This window comes from Protopterus annectens, chromosome 3.part1 (assembly GCF_019279795.1).
Source record: "Protopterus annectens isolate FY-2018-M chromosome 3.part1, PAN1.0, whole genome shotgun sequence".
In the NCBI taxonomy this organism is placed as follows: domain Eukaryota; kingdom Metazoa; phylum Chordata; order Ceratodontiformes; family Protopteridae; genus Protopterus; species Protopterus annectens.
The window spans coordinates 202,877,477-202,901,318 of record NC_056732.1 but is presented as its reverse complement, the minus strand read 5'-3'; the positions used below and the strand labels follow the sequence as shown (position 1 = coordinate 202,901,318).

Sequence of the window (23,842 nt, the reverse complement as noted above, 5' to 3'; positions counted from 1 at the left end):
TTAGCACATGAGTAAGGGTAACACTAATCAAGATACACATACATATATACTATCCCTAAAAAACTTAAACACACCTTACACTAGCCCTATGCCTAACTTAACACCAGTACTAACGGGTAACACTAATCAAGATACACATACATATATACTATCCCTAAAAAACTTACACACACCTTACACTAGCCCTATGCCTAACTTAACACCAGTACTAACGGGTAACACTAATCAAGATACACATACATATATACTATCCCTAAAAAAACTTACACACACCTTACACTAGCCCTATGCCTAACTTAACACCAGTACTAACGGGTAACACTAATCAAGATACACATACATATATACTATCCTAAAAAACTTACACACACCTTACACTAGCCCTATGCCTAACTTAACACCAGTACTAACGGGTAACACTAATCAAGATACACATACATATATACTATCCCTAAAAAAACTTACACACACCTTACACTAGCCCTATGCCTAACTTAACACCAGTACTAACGGGTAACACTAATCAAGATACACATACATATATACTATCCCTAAAAAAACTTAAACACACCTTACACTAGCCCTATGCCCAACTTAACACCAGTACTAACCCCCCCCCCCCCCCACACACACACAAAGCCGCACTCAGAATACTGAGAAACGTGGTATTTCCAAATTTTGAGAATTTTGATCCCTTTGTAATTTTGACTTGTTAGATTCTGTGCTCAGAATTGTTCTTTTTCTTAATTCAAACATTGAGCTCATGATAGGGCCCCCTATGTAAGCATATACACCATGAAAGTGCAAAAAAAAAAAGACAAAGAGAATTTGTGTTACCAAAGCTGAAGCCAGAATGAGGAAAACTGATTTAAAAATGTACTACGTATTTTTTCTTCTCTGTTCTAATTTCATAGGTCTATACTAGATCAACAACCACAAATGCCTTTTTAAGCCTAGCCGTGCATCCCAAATCTCTGGCAAGTTCTCGGACCTCTGATATGTATAAGCAGGAGCTTGGGAGACGAAACGTTTACAAGCAGGGACCTAGGAGATGAACCATTTACAGACTGCCTGTATTCATCAGAGACATAAATACCAAACCAGGGATGAATTTCCTGTTTCCCATCCAATTGTCCAAGTTACACTTGAATTGGGTTAGGGAGGAACTATGCTTCACATGGATGGGGGAGCCTGTTTCAGAGAAGCAGTTATCTTTGGGATACATACCCGTCTCTTCAGCAGGTCCTGTTATATCGCAGGTAAGGTTTAATTCTTTAGAATGGGTAATTCTTGTACTGTTTGTTTTGTGGATATGCAGGAGGTCTTCCACGGTGGGGTCCGAAAATGCCTTGTACGTCAGGCATACATCTCCCCTCAACAGCCTATAGTAGACAGACTACAAGTATAGGGCCTTGAGGCTTTTAGTGAGGAACCTCTGTGGACATTCCAGTTGATGGATGTGCCTGGTTAGGTACATACCAAATGGGGCATTGTACTCAATGATAGGTCTGATGAATGCTGAATACAGTCGAACAATGACCTCCTTGGACCTAGATGCCAGACCTTTGTGTATAAGTTGTACAACATAGAATGGCTTCTTAACTACTGTAGCCATGTGATGGTCAAAGGCTAGATTACTGTCTGTGTGTCCCCAAGTCCCTGACTACTGGGTCAACTCTTTCAGGTATGTTGTCAAATGGGATAGTTACCAGGGGTGGATGACCTCCCAAAGGATACTATTATGCATTTCTTGGCATTTAGTTTTAGTCCATGGCTCTGACGCAAGTTATTTTTCTGTGTCAGCGCTTCCTGTGGAACGTTTGGGTTGGTAGGGGATTATATGACTGCTCCTAATTTGCAATCATCTGCAAATTTATTCAGCCAGATGTTTTTGATATTGACCTTGACTTAAGAGAAGTAAATGTTAAAAAGGAGCAGTCCCAGGACCGATCCCCGGGAGACTCCACTTGTGACTGGCCCCTCTGTAGAGGTGGACTCCCAAAGTCTACCTTCCTAGTTCCTGTCTGTGAGCCAGCTGGCTATCTACAGGGTGATATAAGGGTTTATACCCACCTCTGGAGTTTGTCAACAATGCCTAAATGGGGTACTGTGTCAAATGCCTTGGTCAGGTCAAGGTAAGTGGTGTAAACTATTCTGCCTTCATCCATTGCTTTGGTGACTTTCTCAAAGAAATCTATCAGGCTGAGTAGGCATGAGCTGCCCTTAATGAAACCAAATTGGGTTGGGTCCGGTGTCTGGTGGTTTCATTTGTCATTATTGATCATTTCCATGATAATTCTTCCCATGGCTTTGCATATAAGACTAGTGAGACTTAAGGATCTCTAATTTCCAGGGTCCGTAAATGGCCCACCTTTGTGCAGAGGGATGACTGCTCTTGTTCTCCATTTGTGAGGAATGAAGCTTGTCTGTAGACTACAGTTAAACAGTAATCCAGAAGGCTTGATAGATCATGTTTCACGCTATTCAGAAAGCATTCTGTGATAATATCTGAGGCCCAGCAGTGCAGTTTCTTGGTCTTAGAGACCTCTTCTCTAATGATAGTGGGGGTAAATTTCATGGCATTTCCTGAGGGGGAGGTTGAGGGGGGGAGAAAAGGGTGAGGCTACAGCTGAACTTGTCTGCCTGTAGGTTTGCTACATCTTCTGGCTCAGTATACCTGGCTCCATTAACAATGAGCTCTGCACACAACTGTGTACTGCCTTTGAGGTTGTGGACATAGCTTAAGAATGCCTTGTGGTTGCTCTTGGCCTGGGAGGCCAAATTTACCTCAAATTTGGTTTTGGTAGACTTTACTTGTCCTCTGAGGCATTTGTTTAGTTTGATGACAGTGCTTTTATTCTGCTGGGCACTACACCTACTAATTTTTGCCATGAGTTTCTTCCTGCTGTTATACAACATACTAATGTTGTGATTCCACCAGGGTGGCTTGTTTTTTAAGTTAGTTCTGTACTTCTTCCTGGTGGGTAAAGTTGTCTCTATACAGCTATCTGGGTTTCTGTGAACAGTTCTAGTTCTGCGTAGGAAGCAGTGTTCTCATGGCTTATGGGGACTTGAAATTTTGCCAGGTTATCTTAATAGTGGGAAGTTAGCTTTAGAGTAGTTCCTGAACATTCTAGGATTAGCTGGGGTTCCAGGTTTTATTTTTACTTCAAAGGAAACCATTTTGAAGTCTGACCTTACCACAGAAGACATTAAAGTAGGGGGTGTGAAGCACTCTCCCATATTAGCGAGGACCAGCAACAGTATGTTTGCACCCCCGGTCAGTGCATTGACAATCAGGTCCAGGGAGTGTGTGTTTTGCATTTTGTTAGAAATGCATTTGTTCTGCAAAACTTGTGCTTCCCATGGCCTGGAAAGTATGACATTTTCTGTTTTTGAATACAAAAAGACATGTTGTTGTTGTGTCTTTCGGCGTTTCCCAGTTAGGGGTCGCCACAGCGGAACTCCGGTCCACTAATGATTGGCAGTAGATTTTTACATGCTGGCTTGCAGGGCCTAACGCACAACCTTCAACGAAGGAACGCCCATTCATGCATGTCGCCACACAGAAGACGCTCTGAGAATCGAATGGGCAACGTCTAACTGTGAGGTGACAACGCTACCGCAGCACCACCACCGCAGTATGTATGAACATGAAATGCCTCAAAGTATAATTTTCTTAAATGCTTGTATTTCCTGTGCTAGTAGGTCATAAAATGTAATCGCAGTCCACTTCAAACAAGTAAAACAACTTTGAAATGGCTGATAGCCCCTATCTCTGGCAGTAAACCTCAGGTGAAGAAGTCCACATCTCCTGAAAATAGTTTAGCAGATGAAAGCACTTCTTTCACTTTAGTGGCTCAATAAAGTTTCTTTTTAGTTCATCTAAATTGTGTTTTTATTTTTACCACTTCAAAGAACTAGCTGAACTGTAAAAAGAAAGTAGAAATTACAACGCAGACAAGTAAGAGATATAGACAGCCTGTGTATTGGTGCTCTTTATTGTGTCTATACTAAAGTAATTAAGCTCTTGTTCTTTACATGCGGAAGAAGTGGTTTAGCTACTTTTGCTTTAGCAAAGCCAACATCTACAAATGGAAATAATGTAATTTTTTGGGGGAAAATAACTGTGGAATCAAAATGTTTATAAATATTGCAAACTGGTCTCTGTTGTATCTTATTTTGCTTGGAAGAAACTGGTGACATGTCTTTAAAAGGTCTACCTCAATTTTCTTAATATTTCTCTAACTCGCATTAGTCAGGGCCAGTATTTTGTAGTAAGAAATAGTTAGGAGATCCAGTTATCTGTAGATATGATTTTTCAGTATATACTCCATCCAGAATAACTGTTATTTTATTCTTCTATGTGCACACTCGCATTCCTTTGCAAATTTAACTTCTAACTACACAGTTGACCTATTTAAGTTTATTCACTTTCAGGCTCTTGTGGCTGGTTTTTATTATGTATTTATTACTGCTGTTTATTGCCTGAAAGAAGGGTTAGCATGTACTACTGGTTAACAAGCAGTAGCCTCATCTCCACGTTTGACTTACATAAGAGATAGAAGTCTTTGGCATTCCAATGTGCTGGCAGCCCTGCTATGCCAGGAATTAAATTGTGGGGAATTGAAAAATTCCGCCACCCTTCCCTAGGAGAGTGTGTGTGTGCGTGTGTGTGTGTGTGTGTGTGTGTGTGTGTGTGTGTGCTTGCTGCTGGCGTGTGTGTGTGCGTGCGTGCGTGTGTGTGTGTGTGTGTGTGTGTGTGTGTGTGTGTGTGTGTGTCTCTAAATAATAGCTTGTGTGAAAGGCAGTTACTATGAGCAAGGGATACTAAAAGACACTGCGATTCACACAGACAACACTGAGAAAGGGGCCTCGATGTGTTATGTCATGGTGATCATGGTGATCTGTGTGCAGTCTAATCTGGGAGTTAATGTTGAAATCTCATAACCAAGACAGCAACACAGACTGCATTTTGTGAACTAACAAAGTTAAACTTTTGGGCACTTTCTTTCTTTCTTTTACCCAGTGGGTACCAGTGATGTGACTCGACAGACTATCCCTCTTTTGCTAGAGAGGACCTTTTCTTTTTACTTAGACATTTAATGCCACTGGTCATCACATTTTGTGGCAGTGACCATCTTTTTTTAACATACCTGTCTGGCAGTGGCAGGATTTAAACCCCACATGAGCTACCCATCCCAGGATATATCATCGTGTTTCAGATATGTAGATATGTAGTCTGGGCACCAGACTACAGGCCACAGACTATATGAGAGATTATATGTGCTTTGAAAAAGATAGAGCAAGTAATAATATAAGGCAACTTTTCATCTCAAAAAGAGTATATGATTTTTTTTTAATTCATTGTTTGTTGACTGAGTCAGTCCCACTAGTCTAGTGCCTCTTTTCAAGGAGGAAACCCATGATGGTATTTCTACTACAAGGGGGAATTTGACTAAGGCATCAGTGAACTTTCCGTACACTTTTCTTCAGGTACAATGGGATCTTTTGCATTCACCTGAGTTACCACCAACTCGCCCAGATGAAATCTCTCATCCGAAGGAGAGCACAGGCAGGAGTGCAGAGTCCCCTAATGTTGCACTGTAGTGTCAGAAATCCAATAGCCTGGAGTGGAAATCGAACCCACAGCCTTCTGGTCTTCTAGTAAAAAAGGAGTGCGTGCTACCTGTTGCATCACTGACACTACTGCATATGAAGTATAGTCTCCTGACAAACATAGGGTGTAGTCACAGAAGAATCACAGGACTATGAATGACAACTAAACCACAAATTTAAAGAAACCATGTTTTTTTTTTTAATTTGCTGCACCATGCAAGGGAATACCAATCAGTTCCTACATTTCTGTTCTTTTCTCACAGAAATAATGATAAAAAAAAAACTACTTGGCAATAAACCTTTAGAATAGAAATTTCCTCCTTTCTAATCTGGGATGTAATCACCTATACAAATTAATCACTCTTCCTGCAAATCTAAGCACATGAATGGTGAGATCATCCTTCCTGGAATGTTAGGCAGCTGAAACGGGAAAGTTCCACATCTAATTCTGTCTCGCTGTGTTTACAAATGTTCATAAGATGGACTTTAGAACTTTTTTCAATACAGCATTTCCTTTCTTTATCTGGCTCAGTTACAAATGAGTCAGTATCACTTTACAGTTTAAACCGAGGGGAAATTAATACAAACTCCATATTTTGGGTGATTATATTAACTAAATAACATATCATTTGGATAAAAAAACAGAAATGGTCTTAACTACTTAAAATAAAGGGAAATTCAAACAAACACTCTGAAGATGATGCTGCAAATTTTGACAAGAAGCTCTATAACATACCACGAACTGTATTTGCTTTTCAGTGGGTGAAACATGCCTCTAATACAGAAACTTTCCTCTGAATACTCTCTACTAATATTTTCATGCCAAACATACTACTGTAGACTAAATATTTCAATAATGCTACTACCTGGCGCTTGATAAAAGTTTCAGCCTACAAATGTTTGTCTTGTTTAGTGATGCAGATACCTACATCTGAATTATAACATTTTTGTCAAGTCCAAAATGTGCCATATCAGAAGAAACGTACATCAAAAAGTGAATTAAAACCCTGCAGTTCTCAAACAAGCTGGCATAAAGGAAATCTAAAGAAATGGAAAAAAATGCATACCAGTTATAAGCCGAACAAAAAGTACAGCTGTCAGAAATGGCGGGTTCAAACTAAGGAAATATCAGTTAATCCAATAACTGGGAAGGAAGAGGCCACTCTTTTCAATGCAGAGAGGGGATAAATGACAAACGTGATAATAACACTAAATAAAATTTAAGTGCGAGCAGAGAGAGATACTATAGAAGTAGGACTGCCAAATGAATTCTTCTGGTTTAATTTTTACGAATGAAGATAAATTTACTTAAATCATTCAGTAACTGCCTTTAAAGAGGCTTGTCCATTTCCTTTGTCTACCAGGCCATGGCTAAAAAGGTACACAAGGGTCAGTTCCCTTGCAGCCACTTAAATAATCAAGAAAATAGATTAAATCCAAGAAGAATGGAAGCATTGGTAAAATCCCCAGCTATGATTTTTAACATAACACATTGGCATAAAAATAAAATAAGAAAAACATATTGGTACACACAGAAGAAAACACCTGAAAGGATGAACGCACATCAGAGAAAAAACTAAGTTGAAAGAATAGTACCATACAGAGATGCTGTGCAGAGCACCTGAGAATACCAATTCAGAAACTGAGCGTCTAGCCTTTCAGGGCAAGTATTTCATAAAATGCAAAAAACATAGTGTTATCAGCAGTCAAATCAACTATTATTATAGTATTACTGACTAACAGATACAATTATTTTGAATTATGAGAGACACACGCACACACACACACACACAAAACTAGTACTATAAGCAAATATCAACGGTTAATGTTTAAATTATCACATTAATTCCTCATGACATTAATGTATCCAATGTGAATATGTGAGGGTACTTACAACTGCGTTTCTGCACTGAAATATTAAAACCCCTGCAAAGTGTCAGTTAAGTTTCCAACCTGGATAGCATGTAGCATCTTAATGAATGTGCAGCACACTTCTCAACTTATTACTTCAATGATCAGGGACAAGGGCCCAAAATCAAAGCTAGAGTTTAAATATTGCTCTTGTACACTTAGGAAGTTGCTAGAACAGGTTTTGCATTAGTATGCTTTTTTTGAAGTATATAACATCTGAAATTCAAATATCTGTTATTATTTAGTGACTGCAATCCACAATGTTGTTGTTGTTTGTCTTTCGGCTTTTCCCAGTTAGGGGTCGCCACAGCGGAACTCTGGTCTGGTAATGATTGGCAGTAGATTTTTCATGAACGCCAAGGAGCCAGCTTGACGTTTAACCTTCAACGAAGGCACGCCCATTTACGCATGTCTTGACTGCAATCCACAATAATTTGTCAGAAAACTATACATTTTATGAGAAGCGGACAAAAAATATGAGACAAAATCACGGATTGTACAGAACTACACAGTCACTTTGTTGTCCACACAAATAGCAAAGTATGCAACGCAAAGAAAAAAGCATCCTGAAGCAGTGTCATTTTCATTTGTCTAACACCGAGTATATAACACAGCAAAACAGCATAAATGAATGACAGCATTAAACCATACATACAACAAAAAATGTTGTACTACTCATCTGTGGAAAAAAAAATCTTACAAACTGTTAACAATCCTAGAACTCTGCCATTGTGGTGTGTATCCTGACGATGTCCACTTTACTTTTCTTGGTCTGCACTCCAACTTGCCACAGCCACAATACTGATTTTGTTATTATAATAAAAAGTAAAGAATAAAACAGATTAAGAAAAAACTGACAAGTTTGGTGACACACTTTTCTTTTACACTTCTCATTTGTCTAAACCACACATTTTATTTCAAGTTTTGTGCAGCTCCAGCCCCTATTTCTTCAGTTATTGTAACTTCTCACACTGCTGTATGTTTGCACATACAAGCCAAAAAAAAAAAAAATTGCAGGCAGCTGGTCCAAAACAAGTGAAATCATGATTTAAAAGTTTCCAGTCTTATTTCGTGGCAGTCTGATTTTTTTTAAGTTAAAAATTTATTTTCTACAAAATTCTGGACAACTGAAAGGTATGGTAGGCTGCAAGCATCACAAAGCTTGACAATGAGGGTGGTACTTTAAGTGAAACTCAGACATAACAGATAAACTCTCCCAGCTAAGCATCAACCCGTATGTTACCAGATGGGTAGCTAACTGGCTCACTGATGGAACCCACTCAGTCAAAATAGAGGAAGCCACTTCTGCTAGTAGACCCGTAACAAGCAGCATACCCCAAGGATCAGTCTTGGGGCCTCTACTGCTTGGGATACATTTTTTCTGTGGTGCAAGCCAAAACCAGTGGTCTATGGCTGACCACCTTTGCAGATGACTGCAAGCTGGGTGCTGTCTTAAATTCCCCTAGTGATGTGAACATCCTCCAAGAGGTCCTTACCCAAACTAATGATTCAAACTGAATGCCAAGAAATGCATCATTATCCCCTTTGGGGGAAATGGCACACCCACTAATTATCACAGTAATAACAACATACTAAGTATGTAATCATTCCTGATGGACTTGGGCACCCAGGTTGATAGCAACCTGCCTTGACTACCACATTGCCTTCACTGTACGGATGGCTTTTTACATGGCCTACCTCATAAGTAAGGGTATTTCATCCAGGAACAAGGAGATCATAACATACCTGTACTCCTCTCTTATCAGACCCATTAAGGAGTACAGTGCCCCCTTTGGCATGTACCTTGCCAAGCACATGCAGCAGCTGGAGAGAACACAAAAGTTCCTGACCAGGAAAATCAAGAGTCTCAAAAACTTATGCTATACAGATAGGCTAAAAGCCATGTCCCTCTACTCAGTCTCGTACAGACTGCTCAGAGGTGACCTGTGTCTTGCATACAAGGCCATCTCAGAGCCAGCTTTGACGAAGTTGCTGAATATCCGCAAGTCAAATTCCACTCGCCCAACCACACGCAAGGCCTCAACCTGGTTTGTGACATTAACAGAACTTGCTGGCACGATAGATTTGTGCCCCAAAGACTTCCCCTTCTGTGGAATAGACTCCCTTCTCCATGTCAAGCAGAGTACCTCACTAGCCCTCTTTAAGAGGAACCTGGACGACTGCTGGACAGGGGAAACAGGTATTGACTTTGTAGGAATATGGGCAAAATTCTTGGCTAGGCTTATAAGGACCTCCGGGTCAACAGTGTAGTATCGTCCTATGAACTTATGAACCTATTCGCAGTTCTAAAAATGATACTGCAATTTGCTATGTTGGCCTCAAGACAGCAATGATTCAGAGTTTCAATGCCTTTAGTAAAGTCAATGTGAATTTGTAGGTGTAGCTTGAACATTTTACAAAGTTCTAGAATTTACAGAAAGCAAAAAGGCCATATTTACTTCTGGACTAGAAAAGCTGTGAATCTGACTAGCTCTTTTTTACAAGTACACTAGAAGTGAAAACCAATGTAATCTGTTCAATTTGATGCGTGTTAAATGCATTTTTGTCATTCTTATTATTTTTTTTCCTCACAGACAGACAACACGAAGTATTTTTCTGAAGAGCAATTTAAGAATATTATGTGAAAAACAGACTCCTGAAACATGTTCTAGAAGATGCACCTGGATGACTTAAAAATGCTGCCTTAGCTTGTTTACTCAATGGATTTTCTAACTTTATGCCACATAACGCACGCACTCAGGTCTCAAAAACAGGTACAAATATGACTCTGTCATTGTACACATGTGGGTGTGAATGACCTGAGACGTACCTCCCTGGACTACATGAAAAAAGACATGGAGGAGCTCTCAAATTATGTAGCCCAGGCAGGTATGACTCTAGCCCTAAGCAGCATCCTACCATCACCCAGACATATACCAGAGTACAAGCAGAAAATGATTGATTTCAACAATTGGCTAAGTTTCTAGTGCCATTCTAAGGGGATCCCGTGTCCGTCTGCCTGGGGTGACATGATTAGCAGACCTCTATGCTTTACCAGAGATGGCCTGCATCTGTCACCCCTAGGCTTCTGGATACTAGCCAAGGCTTTTGCCACCCCTATAGTGCCTTTTTTACATGGTGTTCCAAAGACCAAATTACCACTGTAACAGCTACAAACAAATGCAATCTGAGGGTCATGCTGCTCAATGCTAGAAGTCTAAATTTCAAAATGCACTCGCTCGAACCACTTCTTAAAATGGAGAACATCGGCATTTGTGCTGTAACAGAGACCTGTCAAGGAAGCAGAAAGCACACCTGCACTACCAAGCTATATCTCATTCCACACCTTTCAGCCCCAGAACTTGGACTGAAGCTCTAAAGGCGGGGGTGTTTCCATATTCATAAAGGATGCGCACACCTCCAGACTGGTAGCCCAACATAACACATCAGAGATACTTCAGGTGCAGCTAACATTGGGTAAGACAGCGATTCAGGTCATAGCCTGCTATAGGTCCCCAACCATGTCCCAAGACTTGCACTCCACGTTTGTAAGCATCCTGGAGAATATTAGGGTCCAGCCTAACACTCTCTTACTAGATGACTTCAACTACCCCTCCATTAACTGGGTAAACTACTCATGTACCAATACACTTGCCCAACGTTTCTTGGAGTTCATTAATTCCAATGCCCTGGACTAGCTCACTCTTACCCTCACTAGAGGTAGCAACATCCTTGACCTGGTCATTACTAACATGGGCGACCATTGCTCTACACCAATAATCAGCTCCTCCCTGGTTAGATCAGACCACAAACTAATCACCTTGGAAATCCACATCCCACCCATCCCATCAGCGCAAAGGTAACCACCATGAAAAACCTCTTCAAAGCTAACTTCGGGCTCCTAAAAACAGAGGTGGCTAACTTCACAGCACCCATGCAAATGGAAAGTTGTGTGACCGCAGAATCATACACCAATGCACTGTACGAACACGTACGCAATTGCATGGCTCTCACCATACCCAAAAGAACCAAGACGCTCTCCTCCAAAAAAAGGAAGCCACTCTGTTGGTCCCCTGCCATAAACATACTCTACAACAGGAGGAGGAAACTGATGTGGAATAAGGTGAAGTCCCAAGACAGGAAAAACTCCCTTATCAGCCTCAGCAAAAAGTTGAGTTACCTCATCAAATCCTCTAAAGCTAGCCATGAAAACAGAATTGCAGCAGATAGTAAAGACAACCACAAAGCCTTCTATAGTTATGTAAAGAATTTCCACAGCAATACCCAGATTTGCTGTGAGTTATTGCGCAATGGTACCTCCTATACCAAGCCAACAGATATTGCCAGTATACTGGCTGACAGATTCAGTGCCAACTTTACCCCCCCCAAGGACCTATCACAATACTAGTAGATTGCCAGGCACCCAGTATTACTGCTGCACAGGTTAAAACAGCACTATCAAAGGCCAAGAATACAGCTTCTATGGGACCTGACAATATCCCTGGTTGTGTTCTACATGAACTACAGAGTGAACTGGCACCTCACCTGTGTGCCCTGCTCAATCACATCCTCACCTCAGGCTTTGTTCCTACCGAATGGCGCACTGCTACAGTCATCCCTCTCCACAAAGGAGGAGTGACTACAGACCCTGGGAACTATCGCCCCATTAGCCCGATGAGTCTGATATGCAAAGCTATGGAATGCATCATCATGGACCTAATAAACAAGGATATAGGGAATCTCCAAACTCTGGATCCCACACAGTTTGGTTTTGTGAAGGGTAGATCATGCCTGCTCAACTTGGTCGACTTCTTTGAGTCAGTCACCAGAGCTATGGATGAAGGCAAGGTGGTTCATACAGCCTACCTTGATCTGGCCAAGGCTTCTGATACCATTCCCCACTCAGGAAACATGGAAAAACTCACTAAGCTTGGCATCAACCCCTATATCACTAGGTGGGTTGCAAACTGGTTCAGAGATAGAACCCACAGTGTGAAAGTAGCTGACTCCAAGTCAGACCGCCAACTAGTCACGAGTGGAGTCCCACAGGGTTCGGTCCTGGGTCCTCTCTTGTTTGGTATCTGCTTCTCTGAAGTCCAGGCCAACATGAAGGCACTCTGGCTGACAAAGTTCACAGACGATTGGAAGTTGGCAGCTATTATTAACTCCCCAAGTGATACTGACATCCTACAGAATGGCTTCACTGAGATCAACGACTGGTGTCAGAACCATGGCCTTAAGCTCAATACCAAAAAATGTGTCATCATCCCCTTTGGGAAAAACCCAGTTCCCATAAATTACCACATTGATGGTAGTCCAAGTACAGTTGTGTACACTTATCATAAATGTAGATGTTCGAGTGTATTCATTGTTGCAGTCATCACACTTGGGTTATCTGCCTGCAGGTAGCCCTCAGTCGGCCCGAATACCAGAGACTTAGTATTCCTGTGTCGGTTGCTGTCGCTCCAGGACTGACGTCAGTGATATAAAAACAGGTAACCAACACCATTACACCAGTTTTTCTTGCCCCAAATGTCAGGAGCCCCCCAAATAGGGAGCTAAGTTATGGTGGTGAAAAACACCCCCAGTAAAAAGTAAATACCAATACCCCTGAAAGGGGTGAGTATTAAACATAGAGAGGAGACAGAGAGAGACAAGGGGGCTGGAGGGAAAACAGGACTGCAACAGTGAATACACTCGAACATCTACATTTATGGTAAGTGTACACAACTGTATTATATTCTTCGTGTTTCACTGTTGCAGTCATCACACTTGGGAAGATTCCCAAAGCTGAAGAAGGGTGAAGACAGTCAAGAAGAGTTGGGGCTGTCGAGTATGCTTTGCAGGACTGCTGTTGCAAAACCCGCCCTGGATTTGGAAAAGATAGGCAGGTGGTAATGCTTGGTGAAGGTATGTACAGAACTCCATGTAGCAGGTTCCAAGATGTCCCTGGTAGGGGGACTCCCCTGAGGAATGCTGTAGAGGCAGAAGTTGCCCTAGTGGAATGTGTTCTGACCTCCAGAGGGGTTGGATTTCCATGGTGCTTGTAGCAGAAATGGATGCAGTGTGCTATCCATTGAGAAATTGTTTGCTTTGAAATGGCCTTGCCCTCTGCCCCTGGTGCAAAGCTCACTAGTAACTGGTTAGATTTCCTGAAGGGCGTAGTCCTATCCAGGTAGAATTTGAGCTGTCTGTGCACATCCAAGGAGTGCAGGATCCTTTCCCCTTTATTTTGAGGATTAGGGAAGAAAGTAGGCAAATGGGTAGATTGGTTGAGAGCCACACTGGACACCACTTTGGGCATAAAGGAAGGGTTAAGTCCTGAGGGAAATCCTGTCAGCATGGAAAATAACGAAGGGTTCCATGGCCATAAGTGCTTGTAGCTCAGACACTCTTCTAGCTTAAGTGATGGCTAGAAGTAAGGCAGTTTTCAAAGGGAGGAATTTTAACTCTGCTGATGCTGCAGGCTCAAAGGGGGGTAGCGTGAGCTTTTCCAGTACAAAGTTAAGGTCCCAAGCAGGGGTGAGTGCTCTCCTTGGTGGCCTTAAGTTGTTTGCCCCTCTCAGGAACTGTTTGATAAGAGGGTGACAGAAGAGAGGCAGCTCAGTGTTGTAATAAGCCAAAATGGCAGAGGCATGGATCTTAATGGAGGAGAAGGCTAAGCCTCTGTGGAGTAGATCTGCTAAGTAATCCAGGATTAGAGGCAGGAAGGGCAGAGTTGTGTCCTCTCCTTTAGATTGAATCCAGGAGCAATACCTTTTCCACTTATCAGCATAGGATTTCCCTGCACTGGGTTTTCTGGCCTCAAGAATGACATCCAGCACCTGCTTGCTTAGGCTGGTTACTGGGGGAGATTTCAAGGAATAAGCCAGGCTGCAAGATTTAGGGTTTGCAGTTGCAGATGCAAGATCTGTCCCCCCTACTGAGAGAGCAGGGTCGGGTTCTGGGGTAGGTGCCAGGGTGGCACCAGAGACAGGCTGCGCAGGAGTGGGTACCAGTGCTGGCATGGCCAGTCCGGGGCCATCAGAATTGTCCTTGGTCTGTTCGGTCTTATCTTGAGCAATACTCTTTGGAAAAGGGGCAGACGGGGAAAGGCATAGATTGAGAGGTATACCCACTGGAAGGATAGGGCATCCACTTTCCGGACCCTGCTGTGAGGTGTCCTGGTGCAGAATTTGCTGAGCTGGTGATTGCAGGGGGAGGCAAAGAAATCCACCGCTGGGGTTCCCCATTTCTGAATCAGAAAGTTGAAGGTGCTGGGCTCTAATTGCCACTCTTGTGGGTCTAGGAGATTTCTGCTCAAGTCATCTGCCACCAAGTTTTGTTTGCCTGGCAGAAATTGAAGTTGCAGATCGACCTGCATGTCTAAGGCCATGTTCCACAGGGCCATGGCTAGCCTGCAGAGTGGGTAAGAGTGGGCCCCCCCCTGCTTACTGATGTACCACATAACTGTGGTGTTGTCCGTTTTTATTAGCAGGTGTCCTGGTGAGAGTAGGGATCTGAAAGCTGTCAGGGCATGCTGCACAGCTAGCATCTCTTTTTGGTTGATGTGCAGATGAATTTGACCTGGGCTCCAGTGGCCCTGAATGAACTTGCCATCCATGTGTGCCCCCAGGCATAGTCTGATGCATCTGTGGTTAGGGTCTGGGTGGCATGGGGTTGAGTAAAGGGCAGTCCCTTGTTGTGGTTGCATGCTGCTGCCCATCAAGGAAACTCTGTCCTTAGACAGGGTATGATAGGAATGACGGTTTTCAGGTCCTGAGAATGTTGGCACCAAACGCTTTTTAAGTACCACTGACGTTTTCTCATATGCAGTCTGGTATATGGAATTAGTAAGATGCATGAGGCCATGAACCCTAGGGCCAGCAGGATTTTCCTTGCAAATAGCTGAGTTCTGGTGGCCATTTGAGTAAAATAGTCCGTCAGTTAGGCTTGTTTTTCTGGAGTGAGGAATGCCATCTGGGATGCTGTGTCCAAGCTTGCTCCCAGGAATACAATCTTTTGACTGGGGACTAGTTTTAATTTATTTTCGTTAATAGTGTACCCAAGGGAGGTTAGAAGGTTTTTTACAAATGTCAGATGCTGCAACAGCAATTCCTGACTGTCTGCTTGAATCAGGCAGTTGTCCAAGTACGGGTAAATTTGAATATTTCTCTGTCTGCAGTAAGCAATGGCTGGGGGCAGGCATTTTGTGAATACTCTGGGAGCAGTGGATAAGCCAACGGGAAGTGCAGAGAACTGATAATGCATAGATCCTGCCCTGAAGTGTAGGTATTTCCTGCATGACTCCCTTATAGGGATGTGCAGATAGGCTTCTTTTAAGTCTACGGTGGCTAACCAGGCATCTTTGGCTAGCATAGATAGAAGCTGCTGCAGGGTGAGCATTTTGAATTTTGGTACCACCAAGAAGGTGTTGAGAATTGAAAGATCTAGGATTGGGTGCCAAGTGCCCTCCTTTCTGGGTACCAGGAAAAGTCTGGAATAGAATCATTGACCTATCTGTTCTGCAGGAACAGGTTGAATCGCCCTTATAGAGAGCAGGGATTGAACTTGGTTTTGTGCCTCTGCTCACTGGTTTGGAGGGAGGTCTGGGAACCCTTTTGGGGTTGGCAGTGAATGGAAGTAGAATTTGTACCCCTGGGATACAATGTTGAGGACCCCATCGGTCTTTAGTGATGGAAATCCATTTTTTTGCACGAAGAGCAACTTTTCCTCCGAAGGGCACAACAGCTGGGCAGAGGAGGGGAGTGGAGTAGAGAAGTCATTAAGAATTTTTTCCATAAGGAGGTGGCTTAGCACTCCCTGCTTTAGAGGTGGAGGCACTCCACTGCTTAGATCTCTGCATACCCTGAGCTGTAGTCTGGGGGGGGGGGGGGTCTGTTTCCCCTGGGTCTAGTTTGAGGGGGGCTGGAAAGGACCAATGTTTCGAGGGGCAATGCCTACCGAATCTAGGAGGCTGTACTTGCAAAAATTCTTTGACTGTCTGCATAGATTTAGCTTTTTCTTCCAGCTTTTTAAGAACCTCTTCTGCTTTGGTGCCAAACAGATTGTCCTTGTTCAAAAGAGCATCTAGTAACTTTGATTTAACATGGTCTGGCAAGGTCTGCTCCTTAAGCCAAGCATGCCTTCTCAGTACAGAACCAGTGACTGCTGCACTGCAAGATAATTCTAGAGCATCAAAGCCACACTGCAATGTATGCTTGCTGACTTGGCTTGCAGAATGCATAAGCTCTTGCAATTCTTTATTTTTTGCACAGTCTGTAAAGGTAGCTATTTTCTGCTTAAGTTCCATAATATGTTGTTGGTACTTCAGCATATGAAACTGACAATTCAAAGCCCTAATGGCAAGAGTTGCAGAGATATATACTTTCTTACCCCATCTGTCCAAAGCTCTGGAATCCCTGTCCAAATGGGTAGGATTCTTAGCTGTAGTTGCTTTGATACCTTTAGGCCCCTGGGAGATAACCTCTGGGTCAGCAGTAGGATTTTTGAAAAGGAATTTGTGAGAGTCAGGTACTCTGTAGTACCTGTCTGGTTTCCTAGGAGCAGGGGGTAAGGTATCAGGAGTTAAACTGGATTCCATAAAGACATCATCCACAACATCCAGGACTGGGGGTACTGCTAAAGGCCTATTATTGTGGCAAATGTAGAAATTCTCTGAATCTCTTTTTGGATTGAGGATAGTCTTTGCATTCCCAATGGAAATGCTCTCTTAAAGTATGTAGGGTTTCACAAAAAAAAAGTCCTCTGGAGGAGAGGCAGAGGGAATGGATTCCTCTGCATCTGAATCCTGATAAGCAGATAAGGGCATGTCTTCATAATCAGATACCTCAGAGTTGTCAGACTCTTGGTCTGTTGAGGCTGCTGGGGACTGATCTCTTTTTCTCTTAGCAGGGAAAGGCTGGCTTCCCCTAATCAGCATAATAAGGTATTCTGCCATTTTAAGCATTTGATGTTGTGGCAAGGGAGCAGGTGCATGCGCTTGGGTCTTCGGTTTTCTAGGCGTAGTGCGTACCCTTGGCCTTAGAAACTCTGTAGTTTTAGACAGAACTGAAGATGCGAAAGAAGTCATCGGTTTGTGTACTTCCTCAGAAGCTGGTGCCTGCTCAGTGGCTCCAGACCCATCCAAGGTAGAGACATCCACAGGCTCCATAGTCAAAGAAGAGTCTTGCGGCATACCGGACTCCGAACGGGTCTCGGTAGAGGCCTGCAAATCCACTGAAGTGGGCATCAGGGGCTCCAAAAGAGCCTCACAGAGTACTGGCGGAATGGCGACTAGCTTAATGGAAGCATCGTCAGCAACTTTGGAACTGTGCGGTCTGTCTCTGTCTTTATCCATATGTTTTTTTCAGAATATCGGTAGTCGGATGGCTTAGTGAAGCCATTTTGGAATACGGAGACCAAGAATGAAAGCATTTAGCGACAAATAAGGCCCGACAACGAATGGTTCAGGCATTGAACAAGGCACAAAACCGACAGCGAGGTACGCAGTAAGAATGAAAATCTCGGTGTGGTATTTGCTTTCCACAGGCAAGACAATTCTTAACTTTTTCTGACATCGGTTAGAGCAAGAAAAAAGGATCCCCAATGGGGTACTTAGCTTTAGAAGACTTCAGGATGATTCAATTCGTAAACGAAAAACTCAGGTAGCGGCCGACCGGCACTCGTACGAACCGCTTCTGCTATGGGCTCCTCGGCAAGAAAGACTGATGTAATGGTGTCGGCTGCCTGTTTTTATACTCCCGATGACCTGACGTCAGTCCTGGAGTACAGCAACTGACACAAAAATACTAAGTCTCTGGTATTCGGGCCGACTGAGGGCTACCTGCAGGCAGATAACCCAAGTGTGATGACTGCAACAGTGAAACATGAAGAACATCACAGAAGGCGTTATAAGAGATCTGGGAACACAGGTTGACAGCAACCTCTCTTTTGATCATCATATTGCCACTGTGGTCAGAAAGTCCTTCTATGTGGCACATCTCATTATTAAGGGTTTTGCATCCAGGAAGAAAGAGGTCATTGTCTCCCTCTACTCTTCCCTCATTAGGCCAATCATCGAGTACAATGCCCCATTTGGCATGTACCTAACTAGACACCTACAACAACTGGAGAGGCCGCAAAAGTACCTCACAAAGAGGATCCTAGGCCTTAAACACTTGTCCTATATGGACAGACCCAGAAAACTCCAACTATTCTCTGTCTCATATCACCTACTTAGACGCGATCTCTGCTCGACTTACAAAGCCATGTCTGACCCAGCTCTGTTAGAAATGCTACATCTAAAGAAATCCCAATCCCTCCGCACCACATGCTCCAGAGACCTCAACCTCATTACCACAATTAACAGAACATGCTGAAGGGACAGGTTCATAACCCAGAGACTGCCCATGCTATGGAATAGACTTCCCATACATGTAAAGCAGTGCACCTCGCTGACCCTCTTCAAGAGAAATCTTGATGAGTGGATGGGAAACAGAAAATTCACCCCAGGCATAACTTCAGTGGTTCTACTCGACAGAGGCACTGGGAACTAAGGGCGGGTGGCACTATACCAGGGTAATCCTATGGCTAGGCTTGTAAAGGCCTCAGGGCCATTAGCCTAGTACACACATATGAACCTATAAAAAAGTGTTATGGCCACCATTTTTCTTCTATTTACACTGGGTATTACTCAGTTTATTGAAATGCATGTTCTGACAATGTATATGATAATTATTATAAAACTGGTTATAAATTAATTCCTGGGTTTTGGTGGCTTCTTTCCAAAAGGTATTGTTCCTTTGCAGTACATTAATCAGTGTCATAGTCTGCAGGTCTTATTGTTCATCATTTCTACAAAAATGGATCAAAAATGTGGAAGATGATGGTTTTTAAGTGTAGCTTTTACACGGCAGTGGCCATACTTCTGAAATATTGACATTGATATTTATGGGCTTGAGTTTTAGCAAGGCACACAAACACACACAGTGTACAATAAATTGCCTTTCAGATTTGCTGTCACTTAATATAACATTACTAGACTGCCCATGCTATGGAACAGACTTCCCATACATGTAAAGCAGTGCACCTCGCTGACCCTCTTCAAGAGAAATCTTGATGAGTTGATGGGAAACAGAAAATTCACCCCAGGCATAACTTCAGTGGTTCTACTCGACAGAGGCACTGGGAACTAAGGGCGGGTGGCACTATGCCAGGGTAATCCTATGGCTAGGCTTGTAAAGGCCTCAGGGCCATTAGCCTAGTACACACCTATGAACCTATAAAAAAGTGTTATGACCACTATTTTTCTTCTATTTACACTGGGTATTATTCAGTTTATTGAAATGCATGTTCTGACAATGTATATGATAATTATTATAAAACTGGTTATAAATTAATTCCTGGGTTTTGGTAGCTTCTTTCCAAAAGGTATTGTTCCTTTGCAGTACATTAATCAGCGTCATAGTCTGCAGGTCTTATTGTTCATCATTTCTACAAAAATGGATCAAAAATGTGGAAGATGATGGTTTTTAAGTGTAGCTTTTACACGGCAGTGGCCATACTTCTGAAATATTGACATTGGTATTTATGGGCTTGAGTTTTAGCAAGGCACACAAACACACACAGTGTACAATAAATTGCCTTTCAGACTTGCTGTCACTTAATATAACATTACTAGACTGGTTCAGATTTGTGACAGTTCCATTGGAAAACTCATGACAAACATTGTTCTGGAATATTCTGAAATTGGTCAACAGAGGAAGCGCAGCCTGTAAAACACATGACTGCTACAGTCATCCACACAAATCCAATTGCTATGGCCAATGCAACTTCCAAGGACTAAAAACAATGCTATTACATAATAATTCTACTCCTGCTTCCATGTGACAGTCTGTGAAGAAAATGTCTGTGTCCACTGCCTTTTGAAGCATTTCATTATTTGTTAGTAGTTATCTATAAATTTAAGTGAATGTTGTATATGGGTGGCTTTACACTTTTGCATTTTGATCAGCAATTCTCAATAAAGTTGATTTACACTGAGATATGATGCACTTGCTAATAAGGCCATATTTTAGACTATACCCAAAAGACTGCAACTGGGTGATGCTTTTCACCTTTGAATTTTTCCCTAATTTTTAATATGAAGTTTTGCTACATACTCTTCAGGTAAAATGTGTTTGCGTAGGCTATTCTGCTTTCTACAGGTTTTGTAGTATTATCTGATTAGCCATAATCAGACATGCCGTTTTTACTTGGCTTGATTTTGCCAGTTTAAAGTCTCATTCTCTGTGTATGTATGTATGTATGTATGCACATACACACACACACACATACATATATGTGCACACCCACACATACAAATTGCTTTTACTTATCTGGAAAGTCTGACTGGGTACAATAGCACAGGGAGAAAAGCTCCACTTAAGAGTTATACTGAAAGCTCCACTTAGAGTTATATACTAAGTACATAATTATATTTTAGGTTAGCATAATCAGAAATACAGCAGCATGCAACACAAAGGGCAGCAAAATAACTAAAACAAAAATATCTACTTGCAATCATCAGCATACATTAGACTGGATTAAAACAAAAGTTAAAGTTAATTACAATTAAGATGCAGTAGTATACAGAACAAAATACAGAAAATGCAAAAGGATCTACTTGCAAATATCAATAATATGTAACTGAATGAAAGACAATAACCAAGGAATAATTAATAACTTTTGCTATGCATGTATATTATGGCATTATTTATAGTCAGTAGCGCAAAAGCATTAGGGAATTCGGGTACAAACACGGATAGGCACAGCTAAGCCACAAGTTATAGAAGCCAGTTGCTCTAAATCACTGTGTCCACAAAGGTATGCATGGAAATTAGCAGACAATGAAATAGTAATGAGATGTGTCATAAATGTTCTTATGGCTATTTTATGCCAATTGCAAGTCACAGTCAGTTCTTCCCACTTTCCAGTGCTTGTCAGAGATGCACTATAAAAAGGAAAAACTAGACAAAACTATCAGTTGAAATAGACAAAAATGCTATCTCTTGTGGTATTTCTAGGTTGGAGTTGCTAGTCTTGGTTGGACCAAAAAGTACAGTTGTGTACACTTACCATAAATGTAGATGTTCGAGTGTATTCACTGTTGCAGTCATTACATTTGTGTAATCTGCTGGCAGGTTGGCCTGATTAACAAAGTCTTGAGTCCTGCGTCGGTTGCTGTCCCTACTTCCATGACGTCAGGTTGTCAGGGGTATAAAACATGCAGCCAATGCCATTTTCATCAGTTTTTCTTGCCCCAGATGTCCGGTGCCCCCCAAATGGGGAGCGAAATATAAATATATATAAATGTAATTTAGAACATAACATAAATACCTCCAAATAAAAGCAAATACACCAAAAAGGCTTTTGAGCATAGTAAAATCAAGAAGAGGTATTGTATAAAAAAAAAAAAAAAATGGGGCTGGCAGGAGGGTAACCTGGACTGCAACAGTGAATACACTTGAACATCTACATTTATGGTAAGTGTACACAAATGTACTATGTTCTTCGTGTTTCACTGTTGCAGTCATTACATTTGGGTAGAATCCCAAAGCTATGGTTGGGAGGATGGAATTATACAGCATTAGAAGCAGCTATAAAGCACTGCAGGACAGCAGTGGCAAAACCTGCTCTGGATTTAGAGAAGAGAGGTAAATGGTAAAGTTTGGTGAACGTATGAACTGAGCTCCAGATAGCAGCTTCTGGAATGTCTCTGGTTGGAACCCCTCTGAGAAAGGCTGCAGAAGTAGATGTAGCCCTGTTGGAATGGGATCTGATCCCCTTGGGAACAGGTTTACCATGGTGCACGTAGCAGAAATGAATACAATGGCTTATTCATTTTGAAATAGTCTGCTTTAAAATAGCCTTTCCCTCTGCCCCTGCAGCAAATACCACCAGTAATTGCTCAGATTTTCTTAGAGATTTTGTCTTGTTTAAGTAGAATCTTAGTTGTCTGTATACATCCAATGAATGCAGAATCCGCTCACCCTTGTTCTGTGGATTTAGGGAAAAAGTTGGCAGATGAATGGTCTGATTAAGAGCCACACTAGATACCACTTTAAGCATAAAAGATGGATTGGTCCTGAGTGCCACCCTGTCTGGGTAAAAGATAATAAAAGGCTCCACTGCCATGAGAGCCTGTAGTTCTGAAATCCTTCTAGCTGAAGTGACTGCTAAAAGAAAAGCTGTCTTCCAAGACAGAAATTTTATGTCTGCAGTAGCAGCTGGCTCAAAAGGAGGTAGGGTGAGCTTTTCCAATACAAAATTGAGGTCCCATGCAGGAGTTGGTGCTCTCCTGGGAGGTCTTAATTTTTTGGCCCCTCTGAGATACTGCTTTAGCAGGGGATGAGAAAAGAGGGGAGGCTCTGTGTTGTAATGAGCTGAAATGGCACAGGCATGGATTTTTATGGAAGAGAAAAGATAGGCCCTTGTGAAGCATCTCAGTTAAATATTGCAGAATCTGAGGAATATTGAGCATTGCTGTGCTTATTCCTTGTGCCTGGTTCCAGGCACAGAATCTTTTCCATTTATCAGCATAAGAATTTCTAGTACTAGGCCTTCTAGCCTCCAAAATGACATCCATCACAGGTTTGCTGAGAGGTGTAACTGGTGAAATTAGTTGATTAGCCATGCTGCAAGATTCAGAGTTTGGAGCTGAGTGTGCAGAATTTGATAGTTCCACTAAGACAGGAGATAAGGAGTCTGAGGCAGGTACCGTGGAGGAAGGTGTGACATATTGCACAGGAGCGGGTACCAGTGTTGACGAGGCCAGTCTGGAGCTATCAGAATCATTTTTGGTTCTTCCTGTCCGACTTTTAGTAAGACCTTGGAGAGCAGAGGCAGAGGGGGAAAGGCATAGACTGATAGGTTTTTCCAGCTGAAGGACAGAGCATCCACTTTCCAAGCTTTTTTATAATGAATTCTTGTGCAGAATTTGTCCAACTGATAGTTTTGGGGTGAGACAAAAAGATCTATGTCTGGGCTCCCACATTTGCGTGTCAACATGCTGAAGATTTGTGGATCCAGTTTCCATTCGTGTGGGTCCATAAGATTTCTGCTTAGTTCGTCTGCCAGAGTATTTTGCTTTCCTGGCAGGAATTGAGCTTGTAGATGTATTTAATAAGTCAAGGCCATGTTCCACAAAGTCATGGCTAGTCTGAAAAGGGGGTAGGAATTGGTACCCCCGTTTGTTTATGTACCACATAACTGTGGTGTTGTCTGTCTGTCTTTATTAGTAGTTGTCCTGGATGAAGATAGTCCTTGAAGGCTGTCAGAGCATTCTTGTAAC

At 42.2% G+C, this 23,842-nt stretch overlaps 1 protein-coding gene across 1 annotated transcript in view; it reads right to left on the bottom strand.

Annotated features, from left to right (window-relative positions):
- Window positions 1-23,842, bottom strand: part of CCNY (cyclin Y) — a 1,275,181-nt gene that overhangs the window by 637,007 nt on the left and 614,332 nt on the right. The window lies entirely within an intron of this gene.